Raw genomic sequence first — 14,730 nt, 5'->3', positions numbered from 1 at the left:
CAAATGACTTCCTGTGCCTTAGTGTTTCAAAGGCAAAAATGGGAATGGTGACCCCCCCCGTGCTGACCCCCTATATTGCACAGTATGCATTGGTGATCTATCATAATTGCACAACAACAAAATGTGGCCTTTGTTATCATCTCTCCCTGTCAAATATAGTATCAGGGGCATTGGAAAAATTTAATATCTATTAAATAGGCAAAGTAATTAAGAAATAAAAGTGTGCATGTAGGCGTACAAAAACATTGGCGATCGTGACTAAAGCAAATGGAAACAGAGCAATTGGCAAAGATTCACTGGCTTCATGGTAGATAGGAGAGTGGTCACAGCCTGGACTCAGTGTAGAAGTAGTTCAGGAACTGGAGGCCAGACTCTCCTGAGGGCATCTGGGAAAGGTCACTGGCCTTCCCATTGTGTGGTATCTGCAGGAAGGAGAGAGAGCCAGGACCTCTCTTTCCCAATGTAGATTTTCATTCCACTCAGTTGCTATTTCCTCCAGCTAACGGAACGGATTGGCATTTAAGTATGTACATTGCGTTTCAATTTCCCACAGGAAGCGATCGATAAAGCCCTGGTTTATTTGCAGAGCACGACTTTGATTGTAGACCTGCTCCTTGCTTTGAGCCCCACATTACTCACTCTTCAAACTGCTGGGTAAGATCATTTTGAACTTGGGGTCCATACAGAGGCTAAAAAAAGTTTCCGTGGACACAGGGCAAGGGCCTCATTCCCCATCGCTCACATCCACCCTGGTGCAAGGGCTTCCAGCTCCTGCTGTTGGAAGTCACATCCGATAGAAACAGAGGCTACAAGAGATAAACATAAACATGAGTTTCCATGGAAACAGAAGATGCTGAGTGAGATGGCTGGAAGGCCCCAGGGCTTTTATTTCAGCAACCAAATGCTAAATATATAGTCAGAACATCCACTGAGAATGGCACCCATAACACATGACTAAAATGTCACCCTCTTGCATAGCCAATATGAAAGAGTGTTTTCTACCCCAAATTGAAACCATATTTCTCTCCTTAATTGAATGCCTCAGGGCAATGAATCAAGTTTTGACAGAATTCAGTCAACAATTAATTCTGTGGCCACATCCTGGCCATGTCCAATAAAAGTTTTGAAGGCCTAATGAAGGGCTAAGGTCCCAGCATTCAGCACTAAATGGTCCCCAACATTCCCTTCGAGTGGACTCGAGACAGTGCACCGTGAAGGGCTTCTCCCTGCCCCTGTCATTTCAGGACTTTTGCCAGGAGGGCTTAAGATGTCCATGCAAATCCAGTAGGTGGGACCCGACAGATAGTCACGGGCTCCACATGGAACTTCAGATGCCGCCGAGACAGACAAGATCCAATTACTGGTAGTGGAAGCTTCCTGAATTTTTACTGGGCTCATGGATTGTCTAGGGTAGCAGCTCAAGCAGACCTGATGGAAGAGCAGCTGGTCTTAGCTTTGTGATGTATCTGGGGCTCGCTTGACCAGGAAGCCTGCACCATTTATGAGTCCCTTGGAGTTTGGTGACTTGATGGCTGAGGGTTGCAGATGTCTAGCAGTGCCACATGAGTGGAAGGTAGGGTAGAGGAAAGCGGTGCCACTGTACAAGAGCTAAGCTACCTGAAGGCAAACCCTGCTAGCCCCAGACAATTTGGACGTGTCCAGAGCACTGGAGTGGCCAGGGCTCACTCTATTTCCACATTCCCATCCAGCTTTTATTAATAATAACAGGAATCACAGACTCTTCCACTTATGTGACAGCGTGCCAGCTCAACTTACAAATACTGGCCATGGGTCATCTAATACTGTTCTTCTCACCTTGAAGATATAGAAATCAAGGCTCAGAGGCCAAAGCCACCTGGTAAAGCTGAGGTTTGAAAATCTGTGCTTTTGTTCCCTGAGCCCTTGCCACATGAGCCAGCCAGTGAGAAAAATAAAAACCCACATGTCCAGGTGAGGAAGGAGACAGGAGAGGAGGGAGAGAATGGTGAATCAAAGATAGCATTATTCCGAGTTTGGATGATTCTGATGGTTGATGGATGAGTGGTTGGATGGATGGACAGATGGATGAATGATGAATGGATGGATGGATAGGTAGATGAGTAGGAGATGGGTGGATACATGTATAGTATGTATTGTATATGTATGTAAAAGTTCTAAAATACAGACCGTGAGAATCAGTCACACATTTTACCTGGATGTATTGATCTTTAGGCAAGTCCTGAAACTGCCAGTGAGAGCAGGCCCATCTGTTCTCATTACTTCTGCTGTGTAACAAATCAGTCCTCTGCTGCGTGGTTTTAGAGGACCTTCTTTTATGATACTCCCAGATGCTGTGGGTCAGGAAATTTTAAAAAGGCAGAGCAGAAGCAGGGTGTTTCTGTATCGGAATGTCTGGGAACTGAGCTGGGAAGAATCACATCTGGAGGGGATTCACAGCCAGATGACTTGTGCTTCAGAGGGAAGGGGGGTGGGAATTTCTGGAAGTGCACCATGTTGGCTAGCTAGCATCTGCTGACTGAACTAGAACCTCGGGACAATAGATTGTTGTCCTTGTTACCTGAAGCATCCACAGAGGGTCTCCGGGAAGGCTGGGCTTCCTCAGAGCATGGCAGCTTTAGGATGATAGGATTTACAGAGCAATCAGAACTCCAGAAGCCACTGGAGGCTTCCATGCCTCAGGCTCAGAGGGCACTGGACAACAGCTGCAGCCCTTCCGTGTATGTGCTCAGGTGTGAGTGAGTTCCTGAAGCTCTCCCTGACTCTCGGGGAGAGGCTGAGAATGTCAGTGCATGCCTTCACATCCCCAAAGTTAAAAAGACAGCAGGGAACCACAGATGTCCCCAAAGATTTTGAACAAAATAATTTCATGCTGTAAAAAGAAAATCTCCTTCTAGCCAGCTGGGTAATAATTTGATGACTGTATTACAGTAGCAATCTAGTACATTGCCTGGCTTGGATAGAACCTCTCCCCCATGGGACCCCAGGAAATTCTCATCACAGGACCCAAGGGCCCAGACAGGCACATCTGGCATGGAACAGAATACTTGAAGCCCTGTATAATAGTAAATACATCTGCTCTTCGGACCTCTGCTGTTCTCCCTCCATGGGTTGAGAAGCATCTGGACCAGAATAGTTACCATGGCAACAGCAACATCTGTACATACATCCAGCCTTGAGGATATTTAAAGAGGAACACTTGATCAGACAAGAATGGGTCCCGTCCCTGGGAGGGGGGCCAGCAGGAGACTAGAAAGAATTTCTGTGGGCTCATTGGGTGCCTGACCTAGCCTCGAAGGCGGCTGTCAGCACGGAACTGGAGAAACAAGGCAGGGCTCATTGGACTCAGTGGAAATTTGGTGCTGGGCTGACAGGCAATAGGCCACCACTGGCAGGTGAGAAAGGAAGGCAGGGAGGTGACTACCGAGTTCAGAAGGCCTAAGCCACCTTGGATACATAGTGAACTGCTAAAATGTCCCACCCAGAGAACTAACTCTTTGCCTCAGGGGAGCTCAACAATTACCTGGCAAAGACCAACTGCACCTAGAATGTGGGTTACACATGCGATGTCACATTTAAGGCTACACTTTGTTCCTGTAGGCATGGCTGGGACATGACAATCCTTGACCTATAGATATGGAAATGGAAGTTCAAAGAGGAAGTGATGGCCCATGTCAAAGCTCAGACTTGTCTACCTCCAAGGCCAAGGTCTTGGCCCCAGCCAAGATGGGTAGATTTGGGATCTGGCTCAGCAAATGGGTGGCACTGCTTTGGGCTTCACACACACACAAGACCACTTTGGAGAAAAAAGGTTCTGTTTGAATGACATTAAAGAAGTAGGTGAGGAGACTTAGGGCCATGGGGAATGGGCCAGAAGCAAATGGACAAACCTAAGTTCAATCTCTCACTCACAAGGTACTCCCTGATCATCATGCAAGCTCAAGGCCTGTGTTAGAGGCAGGCAAAGCATCACCCTCCATCTCCTGCAAGAGGCAGACTGAAGATGGTGCAGATTAGTGTCAGGAGAAAGTAAGACAGAGCTGACATGATGAAGAAGAGCTTAGCTTGAAGGGATGGGGAAAGGGTCTCTGGGGCTCCCATGATAAGGAAAGACCTTTGTGATGGGGGAGAGATCTGAGCAGAGAAGCCTGATGGCTAAGTCATTTGATGGGTTGGAAAGATACGTTAAAAAGACCGAGGGAGGGGCCAGGAGTTTGGCCTAGTGGTTAAAGTGCTTGCCTAGCATGCGCGAAGACCCAGGTTCAATTCCTCGGTACCACATACATAGAAAAAAGCCGGAAGTGGTGCTGAGGCTCAAGTGGTAGAGCTCTAGCCTTGAGAAAGTCCAAGGACAGTGCTCAGGCTCTGAGCTCAAGCCCAGGACTGGCAAAAAAAAAAAAAGACCGAGGGAGTCGTTAGCACAAAGGCTGGGTGGTTAGGAAGGGCTTGGAGTAGGGGAGGCCAGTGTTGCTGGGGCAAGTGAGAAAGACTGGGGTGGGAAAAGCCAGTGCAGGGCCCTGCCCAGGTATACTGAACATAGGACAGACAACAACTGCATTTTTAATATATGTATCTCCCAAATATGCATGGGACATACTTAGCATCCATGTATCATGTGTGTGTGTGTGTGTGTGTGTGTGTGTGTGTGTGTGTGCTGGTGGTACTGGAGCTTGAACTCAGGCCTAGGTGTTGTCCCTTAGCATTTTTGCTGGTATTCTGCCACTTGAGCCACAGCTCCACTCGAAGCTTCTTGGTGGCTGATTGATGGTAAGAGTCTAGTGGACTTTCCGGGCTGAGCTGCTTCGGAATGGCAGTCCTCAGCACCCAGCTTCCTGCGCAGCCGGGGTCAGAGGCGTGAACACCCACACCAAATCTGATAGCCCAATGCAATGAACCCTTGGGAATGAATTCGACGCGGTGGAGAAATTCCTCTAAGGACTTCGGGCAGGCAGGGATACGAACTGATGTACATTTTTAGAAAATTACTTGCGGCTGTGGCGGGGAAAGTGGGCTGTGGCAGGATGAGAGAAGACGCCAGGGAGGGTTAGTGAAGACATAGGGGTGATCATGGTTTGCTGGTGTGAGATGGTGTGGGGACAGGCATTGGAGGGACCCCAGGAGCATCTGGAATGGATGGGGAGGAGTGGGGGGGGGCAGATCAGACTTTTATCTGCTTTCGAAGGAAGTCACAACAACATCGACATGGAAGCTGACTTAAGCACACGGCGGGGGCTTCTGGGTGACATTAGTGCTTTTCAATGGTCTTCTGTGACCGTTCTCCTTTTTAATTAAATACTATGTGCCTCTCGCTTTAGTCGTGGGTGGGATTGGGTTGTGGGGGGAGAATAAATTCTAGTCTCCATATTACATGCGACACTCATCCCCAGTGAACTCTGGGAGAAACCAAAAATAGCCCCCACCTCTGACACTCTGTGTTTGTGTAGTTGTTTTTATGTTTTGATTTGTTTTTCCATTTGTCAAGCCAATTTTTGAAAGATGAGGTTACTTTAAATGTGAGCTCCAACGCCCTTTACCCAGGAGAGACACAACGGTTCATTAAGTTCTCGGGAGCTTAACTGAGAGAGACACATATTGCAGCCAGGAACTTAGGAGCTGCGAGGGGCCTTTCTGCTAGCCCTAATCACTTCGGGGAGCAGAAAGTGAGGAGGAGAGAGTGGAGGGGGAAGAATTTAGGGAACCAATGCTAAATATGGCCTAAGAAACAAAGGAGGCCTTGTGTTCCGTTAGCCTGGGTATGGCTTTTAAGACACTGTCCCTACTGTACATGCTTACAAAGGCTAAAGAAATCATTACAACACATTTATCATTCACTGGGCAGAATTATTTTGGCAAGAAATCCATGCCCCCTCCCACTCCAGAATACATTAGACTCACAGCATACCCTGAAGAATAGAAATGTTCAGAGTGGCAAATGGGCCAGGCTGAGGGAAGGAGTGATTGGGGCCTTCTGTGTATATCGAATATAGTAGATATTCCACAAAGTCAGGTCTTGTGAAGGCAGGAATGGAAGCCAATAGTTTGGACGGTCACATAGGAAAAGCCAGACAGAGGGGAGGTTGATTTCACTCTGAGTGAAAAAAAGCCCTGCCTTTGGCATAGATAAATGCATTAAGTCCAAACATTAGAATTCTACAGACTGGAGCAAAGCTCCTTATCCTGTAGCCCTAACATGGGCAGCTGGCAGAGGCCGCAGAAGAATTTTTTCTGGGGATAGGAAGGGGGGTCAGGATGGAATTCTTTCTGGAAAAACATTAAATGTGAAAGACACTGTGCTTTTTCTTCCTGCTCGTGCTAATGCAGGTGGACAGGGCATGTCCATTCCAAGGATAGGAGGTCTTTTCCCCAGGTATCTGCTGGCCACCAGAACTGGTTCAGAGCCACCGGAAGCTCCAGTGTTCAGGACCAGGGAAGGGAGCTTATCCCATGCATCTCGGCTGCATGTCAGTTCAAGGGATGGTATGTGCTTCTGTCTTGTGGGTATTTCGGGGTTGAGGTCCCTCAACCTCAGCCCTTAGGGACTTCGGGGCTGGATTGTCACAGGGAGGTGATGGGAACTCCCCTGTGCCTTGTCAGCCATCTAGCGGCATCTCTGGGTGTCACCCATACCATGTCCCTTACGCCTCTCACCCACTGTGGCAACCAAAAATGTCCAGATGACCCTGAGGTTAGGGTGAGAATCCCCGGGTTAGGCTGTTTGTTGAGTCAGGGCTGTCAGCTCGGGGTCAGTCCTCTATGTCAGCAGAAGCCTGGAGAGCAGCTCTGATCCTGACTTCAGCCAGCAAATACTCAAAGCCCAGGCAAGGGAAGACTCATCCCTAATTCATTCCAGCTGGACAGCCACAGCCTCCCCACATCCCGTCCTGATGGCTTTGGGGGAGAAATTGAGGAAGTACAAAGTGGCAGATTGTCTCACTCTTCCCTGGCCCCATCTCTCCGGTCCAGCATACACACAGCCAGTCCCGGGACTTGAATTCAGGACCTGAACACTGTCCCTAAGGCTTTTTGTTGTTTTGTTTGTTTTTGTTGTTTTTTTATGTGCAAGGCTAGCAATCTACCATTTTGAGCCACAGCTCCACTTCTGCCTCTTTGGGTGGTTCATTGGAGATAAGAGTCTTACCAGCTTTCTTACCTGGACTGGCTTCGAACCACGCTCCTCAGATCTTAGCCTCCTGAGTTAGCTAGGAGTATAGGAATGATCCCCCACCACCGAGCTGTCTCATTCTTCTTCCCAGCGGAATCTGCACAGAAGTGCACATTTATTCAGCTATGACCATTCAGATGCCACATACCTTGTCTGAGCAGCCGATCGACTGGCTTCTGCTCTAAGACACCGTGGGCCCCTTCCTGGGAACACGGCCTCTTGCCAAGTTGTCTTTCTCACCAGCCGGAGGAATAAAATAGGCTGCAAATGATCACAAGTGGCTGAGTTTGCTTACAGAAGACCTCTCGTCTTCTGTCAGTCCTTGGAAATACGTTCTGTTTCCTGTGCCTGTGGGGAAAAGCCACTTTTTCTCCGGTCAGTACATACCACTGACTCAAGCTGTTCGGTAAGCCAGCCCCGCCCCCGTTCCCATCTTCGGGGGAGATGTTTCTCTGAGACCCACAATCCAAAGCGGCATCAGAGAGAAATCTCTCCTGTTTCCCATTTAAACTCCAGTTGCCTATTCAAACCCTGGGCCCCAACTCACCAGGGTGGCTGGGCTCAAAGGCCAAAGAGTAAGTGGGGTCCAACCAGGGATTCTCTACTGAGACACCACGTACTAGGCCACGAAGCCTCTGGATCCAGTCCCCACCCCCACCTCTCTCAGATATAGCAGAGAGCAAACCTGGATGAAACCAGAGAGCCTAAGTCTATTTATTTAGCCTTTTGTGAACGAAAGGGAACACTTGGTTCTCAATGTTGGATATATTTTATAATACTTTATTATCTAGGTATTGAAAGCACATTCTTGTAAGCACTTGAAGATAGGAACCTTATTTCAATGTTACATCCTAAAAATGATGCTGTTAGGCAGGGTAATTACATAATAAATTTGTTAGGGGACTCTCAAGTCATAAAAATGGTGGTAATGCTTTGCTGTTTAATAGCTAGATTGTAAATGAGAAGTTTTTTTTCTGGCATCAGTGTAACAGGTTGCAATTAAGAGATCATTCCTATGACATTGTCTTTAATTTATAAAAAAAAAAATCCGAGCTTCTGTATCATTCATTTCCTCATTTGAAGATGCTCTGGATTTGTCCATTTGAAGTCAGAGGAATCTCAAGAGTTAGAGAGCTGTGCATGTGTTCGAATCCTGCCTAGCGTGGCCAGTTACTAGAAGTGTCAGGGTCAGGGGAGCACAGGTAAGTAACTTAACAAACAACTATTTACTCGCGATAGTTTTGACAAGTGGCTTCTTCTCCCAGAACCTCCTTCCAGAACTGAATTCATAAAATGTAGCTCACACTTGGAATCCTAGCTACCTACAAGTCTGAAATCTGAGAATCATAGTTCAAAGCCAGCTGAGGAAAGAAAAATAAGTCTGTGAGATGCTTATCCCCAACTAACCAGCAGAAAGCCAGATGTAGAGCTGAGGCTCAAGTGGGCAGAGAATCCAGTGCTGAGCAGAAAAAGCCAAGTGAAAGCCTAAGGCCCTGAGTTCCAAAACCCAGTACTATTTCACACGCACACACACACACACACACACACACACACACACAGAAGCTAATAAACCAACCCAGCTGATTGATCCTTGTTTTATGTTTGTGGATTAAGTGAGATGCTATGTACAGAAATCCCCTGGCAGTCTGTGACTCACAGTTTGAGCTAAAGCAATGATGATTTCTCACGAGTACAAAGAAAAATCAAGCGGGGGGGGGGTGTTGGAAGAAATGATCATGACTGCTTGACTGCTTTTGTTGAGTCTGTCATTCCTACAATATCCTACCCTGCTCTGCTCTTCCTTTCTGTTCCTCAGAAAACTCCACTTCCAAACCTTTGTTCCTCTATGTCCAGTGTAGAAGCTAGCAAGACACATTTTCTGCCGGTCTGATTCAACACTCAGCTACAACTCCTTTTATGGCTGGTGAAATGGGGGCAGCCGATACTGAATGAACTCGCACTCTGACCCCTGTCCTAAATTCTGCACCCCCCAGCTTCATCCCCTAAAGCCCATAGCCCGCCATATGATCCTCTTTCCAGAAGTGAGCTCCTTGACACAGTCTGTCCAGTGCTCCCCTGCTCAAAGGTGAGAGGACGGGGATCCAAACCAGTGCTTTTCTCTGGGCCCCTCCCTCAGCTGTGAGAAAGGCTCACAAAAGCCTGGTGTGTGCAAGGCAGTGCTGATGAGGTAGGAGAGGTAGCAGCCAGACCCATCCATGGAACTATGGGGCCAGCCCCTGGGCCAAGGCGTGGAGGAACCCAACGTGCCTTTGAACATGGCCCTGGGTCTAACAGATTCCCCTAGATGTATATGAAAGGTGGAGAGAGGCAGGGAAGCCCCTGCCCCAGGCCTCATGAGCCCCTGAGACTTCTCAGCTCTAGGTTGTCTGATCACGTGGGATGCCTCTGGACCAGGCACATGTCCAGATGTAGCCAAGGTTGGGCTCCTGAGGACAGTCTCACTTCTTCCTGTCTCTGGACAGGACCCTCACAACCCTGTGCTCTCTGCCCCTTTCTACCTAAACACATCAAATGAACTTGCACTCATAATCCTGTCCTAAACTCTGCACCTGCTCCAGCCAGCGAGACACTCTTTCTGTAAGTTTGTGCAAGGTCAGCAGTGATCACCTAACCAGGGGGACTTGGATGAGGAAGAAGCCCAGTTCAGAAGAACACCAGGCAGAAGATAAAGAAAGGAGAGTATGAAGCTGTAGGCGCTGCCCCTAGATCCAGCCACACCTGAAGCTAACCTCCCTTGGGATCATCAAAAGAAACCCATTTTTCTTATTCATTTAGCTTAAATCACATGCACCCAAAGAGCTAACACAGGAATCAGAGTGATCCTGAGAAGCGTGCAAGGCGTGCCCGGCTCATGGGGGGAGCTGAAGCTTTTCCAGTTCTGTATTCAGAGCACATCGGGCTCCAACTACAAGAAACACCTTAAAGGCTGGAGCTATGTGGGAAGAAAAGAACATTTGTTTATCTTCCGGCTCGCATAAAGTGGATGTGAAATTCTAATCTCTCTTTCAAGGCCGGTTCCTTGGAACTGGATCCTGCTTAAATCCCGAGCGTCAGCAGCTACCAAGGAGAACGTCACCCGGTTATTAGTTCTCAACTGCGGTGAAGTTCATGGATGGCACTGGACATTCTCACTGCCAGGATGCATGAGAGGAATACAGACTGATTTCTCTGGGAGCCGGACGAGTGATGGGAAGGATGGAGAGGGCGGGATGTGAGTCAAAGGTTGCCACGCGCTTCCTTATGGGGTTTCATGTCTCAGAGCTGCCCAGGTGAGGGAGTTCAGAGCTCTGGGATCTGCCTCCCTTAGCTTTCTGTCACTGTCACAAGCACCTGAAGGCATCAGCTTATCAGGAATAGGGCTGCCTTGTCTCGTCTTCGTTACTTGGGAGGCTGAGATCTGAGGATTGAGGTTCAATAAAAAGTTGAGGCAGGAAAGTCCAGGAGACTCATCTCTAATGAACCAGCAAAACCCCAGAAGAAGCCAGGAGCTAGTGGCTTACAATCCTAGCTACTCAGGAAACAGAAATCTGAGGTCCCAGTTCAAAGCCAGCCTGGGCGGAGAAGTCAGTGAGATTCTTATGCTCCAGTTAACCACCAGAAAACTAGAAGTGGCTCCGTGGCTCCAAGTGGTACAGCCCTAATCTTGAGCAAAAACAGCTCAGAGACAGTGCCCAGGTCCTGAGTTCAAGCTCTAGAGCCAACAAAAACAAAAACAAAACAGAGGGAAGGACTAGGGTCTCACAATGTAACTCAAGGGTACACACCAATGCCCCTCCCACAAAACCCCCCTACAGCCTCGGTGGACATTTAACATCCAACTAGTAGCACCCCACCCCGTAGCTCATCTACAGGGAGTCACAAGTCCTTGACAAAGCTGATGGGCTGTTAACTTTTTAGTCCATCAAATGGAGTGGCAAATACTCTTGTCATCGTCAGCGAGCCAGACTCTGTCTAACTATGGTGGCATTCTCAAGGGGAAAAAAGTTGGAAAGCCTTAATCCAGTATTTTTATTAGAATCCTCAGCCATGGCTTTGCCCGGGGATTAATGATCCACTCTCAACTCTCAACCTGTCTTTCTGGCTGGTCAGAGAAGGCCTTGCACTGCGGCTGAGCCCTCAGCCCCACAGCCCATGGGAGTTGGAGACCACTTGGAATTTGCACACTTGGCAAATTATACAGGAAACGAGGCACACACGATCACATCAGGGAAATAGCAAAGGGAATTGGACCTACTGGAGCCCTGGGGACAGCCCTGCACTCAGCGCTAAGTTCTCCTGGCTTTCTCTCCTGCTACTGTCACCAGCACGGAGGGGTCCAGGCACCCATGTGCCTGAGCAAGGCCACTGCCCTATGGTTACCTCCAGATGCATCCTGGAAACCGCCACCACCCTCCCCCCAAACATGGAAAGATTGAAAAGGAACTGAAGCCTCCACCAGGCCCCAATTCTTTTGCACCACCCCAGAGTTGTGTTTGAATCCCTGCTTAATCAGTCTCACCCAAAAATGGAAGCCCGAACCAAGTCAAGAGCAGTCCCAGTGTCCACAGCAAGCTGCCGTTCCTCTGGGCTCCATGCCCTGAGATCCAGCCGTGCGTGATTTCTCGGGCCTTCCCTGTCTGAAGGGATCTGGGCACCCTGCAGATTTCTGAGAAACACAGGGAGAAGAAGGGAGAAAAAATAACCCTCCTTTACCCTCCCCTCTTGCCAGTCAGCCAACAGGCAGAATCGAGTTAGGCCACCCATCGGGTGCCCATTGCAGGCAGGGCCATGCAGCCCAGGGGTAAAGACAAGTGGGTACCAACCTGCCCTGTCGATGGGCTTTTCCTCCAAGCATCGTTGAGCAAAATGCAAATAAAGAACAGCACTGATGGATGTGTACAGGGTGCCACGATGGCACCAGAGTCCTTTCCCCTCTACCTGTCCTACGTGCAGTTAAACAGGAATGCCACCATAGTGGCCTCTGTGCCCTCAGACCACCCAGAAGTGTCATTGGGAGGGCTCATTCATCAGAGCTGCAAGTGAACATTGCTGGAGGGGGGAGAAGCGAGGGGGAGGTGGCAGATGATGATGGAGAAGGAGCAAGGAAAAAGAGGGAAGAAGGGATGGAGGGAAGGAAAGAAATGGATTCAGAATATTTACCAGAAGCTAGATCTTTAGGGAAATACTCACATTGGGTTCTGAGCAATTCCCAACAGCCCCTTCCCGTCACAGCACCGGGTGGTGTTTGTTTGGTGGCCCCTCCTGCCAGCAGCCATGGCATGGCCAGTATCACGAGTGACCTCAAGAAGAGGCCAGTGGAGCAGCTGGCCTCTAACAGGGAGCTGAGAGGCACCGCCATCGGGCAAAGCCAGCCTGAGCCCTCACTTAGTCTCTGTCCTGAGCTGGAGTCTTTCTGAGGCTTTGGGCCTGGAGTAAGCACAGTTTCAGTTAAATCGCTCCTCCGCTGGAGGTCCAGGGACGATGTGGGGATTTGTGTTACTAGAATTGATTTTTCGGCCAAGGCAGGCTCTCCACTGCATCTTTAAGTAGCTAAAAGTGTGCCTTCGGAAGAAATTCCTATTTGGAGACCTCAGCAAATTGCTCCATGCAGCAGCTGAGTCGGAACGAGACTGCACTGATGAGGTGATTTCTAACGTCCATGCAAACCCGTGTCCCAGAACATGCAGTGGGGCCTGTGATTACACAGCCCTGAATGTGCAAGGCAGAAGGACCAACTGAATCACACCTGCCCCCAATTCCCAGCCCTTTGCCAGCTCCCTTCCCACCCTCACCTTGACCAGTGCAGTTCTCAGGAGCAGACTTTCCCAACCCTTCCTGCCCCGCACACCTGAACCTGAGAGAGGCAGAACTTCTGATACTGGCCCATATAATGAGTCTGATGTGGTGTTAAAGGCCAGTTTTGATATGAGGCTGGGAGGAGAAGACATGCAAATGAGCCCTGAGGCAGGCTGTCCCCTCCTTTAGTACCAGCAATGCAATAATGACAAGACCAGTCTGAACACAGTAGATAAGACATGGACGAGGGCCAGCGTACTTAATATGCATGGGACAATGCAGTGGGCTTTGTTTGCCTGGCGTGGAAGGATGGAATGAATCACAGGTCACAGACTTGAAGTGTAGAAACAATGTGAAATCTATTTCCTTTGAAAAAGCCTGATAATTGACAACTGACTGCGTGTCACGGGGGAGTAGGCAGTTCAACCATGCTGAGCGACCCCCCATCTCCACCACGGAGGGGTCCTTCCCTAGGAGGGATCCCTCCCCCATCCCACCCTGCTGTCATTTCCCAGTGTCCCCACATGCATGAGCCCTGAGTCACTAGAGCATGCTGGTTGCCATGGCGACGCTTGCCACCCCAGTCTCCCGGTGCCCCCAGGTATGGCACTGCTGTGCCTGCACCTGGCCTGAGGCAGGGGATCTTAGAGAGGCTGCGATGTCACCAGACACCCTCCTCACCCCTTCGGGGGTCTGTGCCATCAAGCAGGGCGGCGGGGTGGGGAGGAGGGGCAGGGACCCCTGGCTCTCGGATTGCTTCTTAGGATCAGATTCCAGTACATTGGCCTTTATCCAATGGCCTCTCTCCCCTCCACCTTCATGTCCCTGCTCTGTCCACTTAAACACCCAAACAGGGACAATGTCCTGCCTTCCTCCTTGCTCTGAGCCTCCCAGCTGGGGAGCTTGTGAGGTCTCTCTTTCAGACGCCCAAAAGGGGTAATGGCCCTGAAGAAAGAGATGTTATTGATCTTCCTGTGCCTTTGAGGCCTCCCTGGCTTTGCCTGGTCTTGGCACTGTCCCTAACAGGCACACTCTTCCTGACTCTTAGGTGACAGCAGGAGATGGCATGGACTGGTGGATAACACATTCAAAGCTGGAGGCCATGGCATCGTGTGGGCCTGCCTGGCAGGCTGCTCAGAGTGCTAGGAGGATACGCGGGTAGGGAAGGGACCTGAGGTGACTTCCCACCTGGGCCGGGGCCACGAGCGACACACTGGAAACACCTTCCGGTGTCGGAGAAACCGGATACCTGATGGAGGACGGAGTCTGGTTGGAAGGTGTGTGTGGATGTGCAGGTGGTCTGGGCCCGTGCGGGCAGCCTGTGTGGCTGGCTGTGTCATCAGTGGATGTAGACGGGCAGGCAGGGATCTGAACGCAGCCAGCGGCCAGCTTTCTAGACTTAGATTTTAAGAATGTTTAAGGACGCCAGGCCCTCGGGGCTGACGCCTGTCGTCCTATCTACTCATGAGGCTGAAATCTGAAGATTGGGGTTCAAAGCCAGCCCAAGCAAGAACGTCCTTGAGACTCTTATTTTCAACAAGCAGCAATAAAGCCAGAAGTAGATCTGTGGCTCAAGTGGTAGAGCGCCAGCTTTGAACAAGAAAAGCTCGGGGACAGAGCCCGGGCCCTTGAGGTCAAGCCCCAGTATGGGCACTGAAGCCATAAAAATGAAAACTAAAATGAAGATTGTCCCTTTGACACTCTCCTTCAAGATCTTCGTGGTCTTAGAGGCTAGCTATTCTCACGTAGACAATAGGTTTAAATGCCATTTTATG

General features: G+C 49.6%; 1 long non-coding RNA gene across 1 annotated transcript; it reads right to left on the bottom strand.

The window, feature by feature from the left end:
- Nucleotides 1-430: 430 nt before the first annotated feature.
- LOC150062457 (uncharacterized) lies at nucleotides 431-11,810 on the bottom strand. The gene is made up of 3 exons (XR_016535877.1): nucleotides 11,679-11,810; nucleotides 7,308-7,420; nucleotides 431-806 (listed from the first exon to the last, which is right to left on the bottom strand). It is a non-coding gene; the product is annotated as an uncharacterized LOC150062457 (long non-coding RNA).
- Nucleotides 11,811-14,730: the final 2,920 nt, after the last annotated feature.

This window comes from Megascapheus bottae, chromosome 6 (assembly GCF_031878675.1).
Source record: "Megascapheus bottae isolate mThoBot1 chromosome 6, mThoBot2.hap1, whole genome shotgun sequence".
Lineage (NCBI taxonomy): Eukaryota > Metazoa > Chordata > Mammalia > Rodentia > Geomyidae > Megascapheus > Megascapheus bottae.
This window is presented reverse-complemented; position numbering and strand designations above follow the sequence as displayed.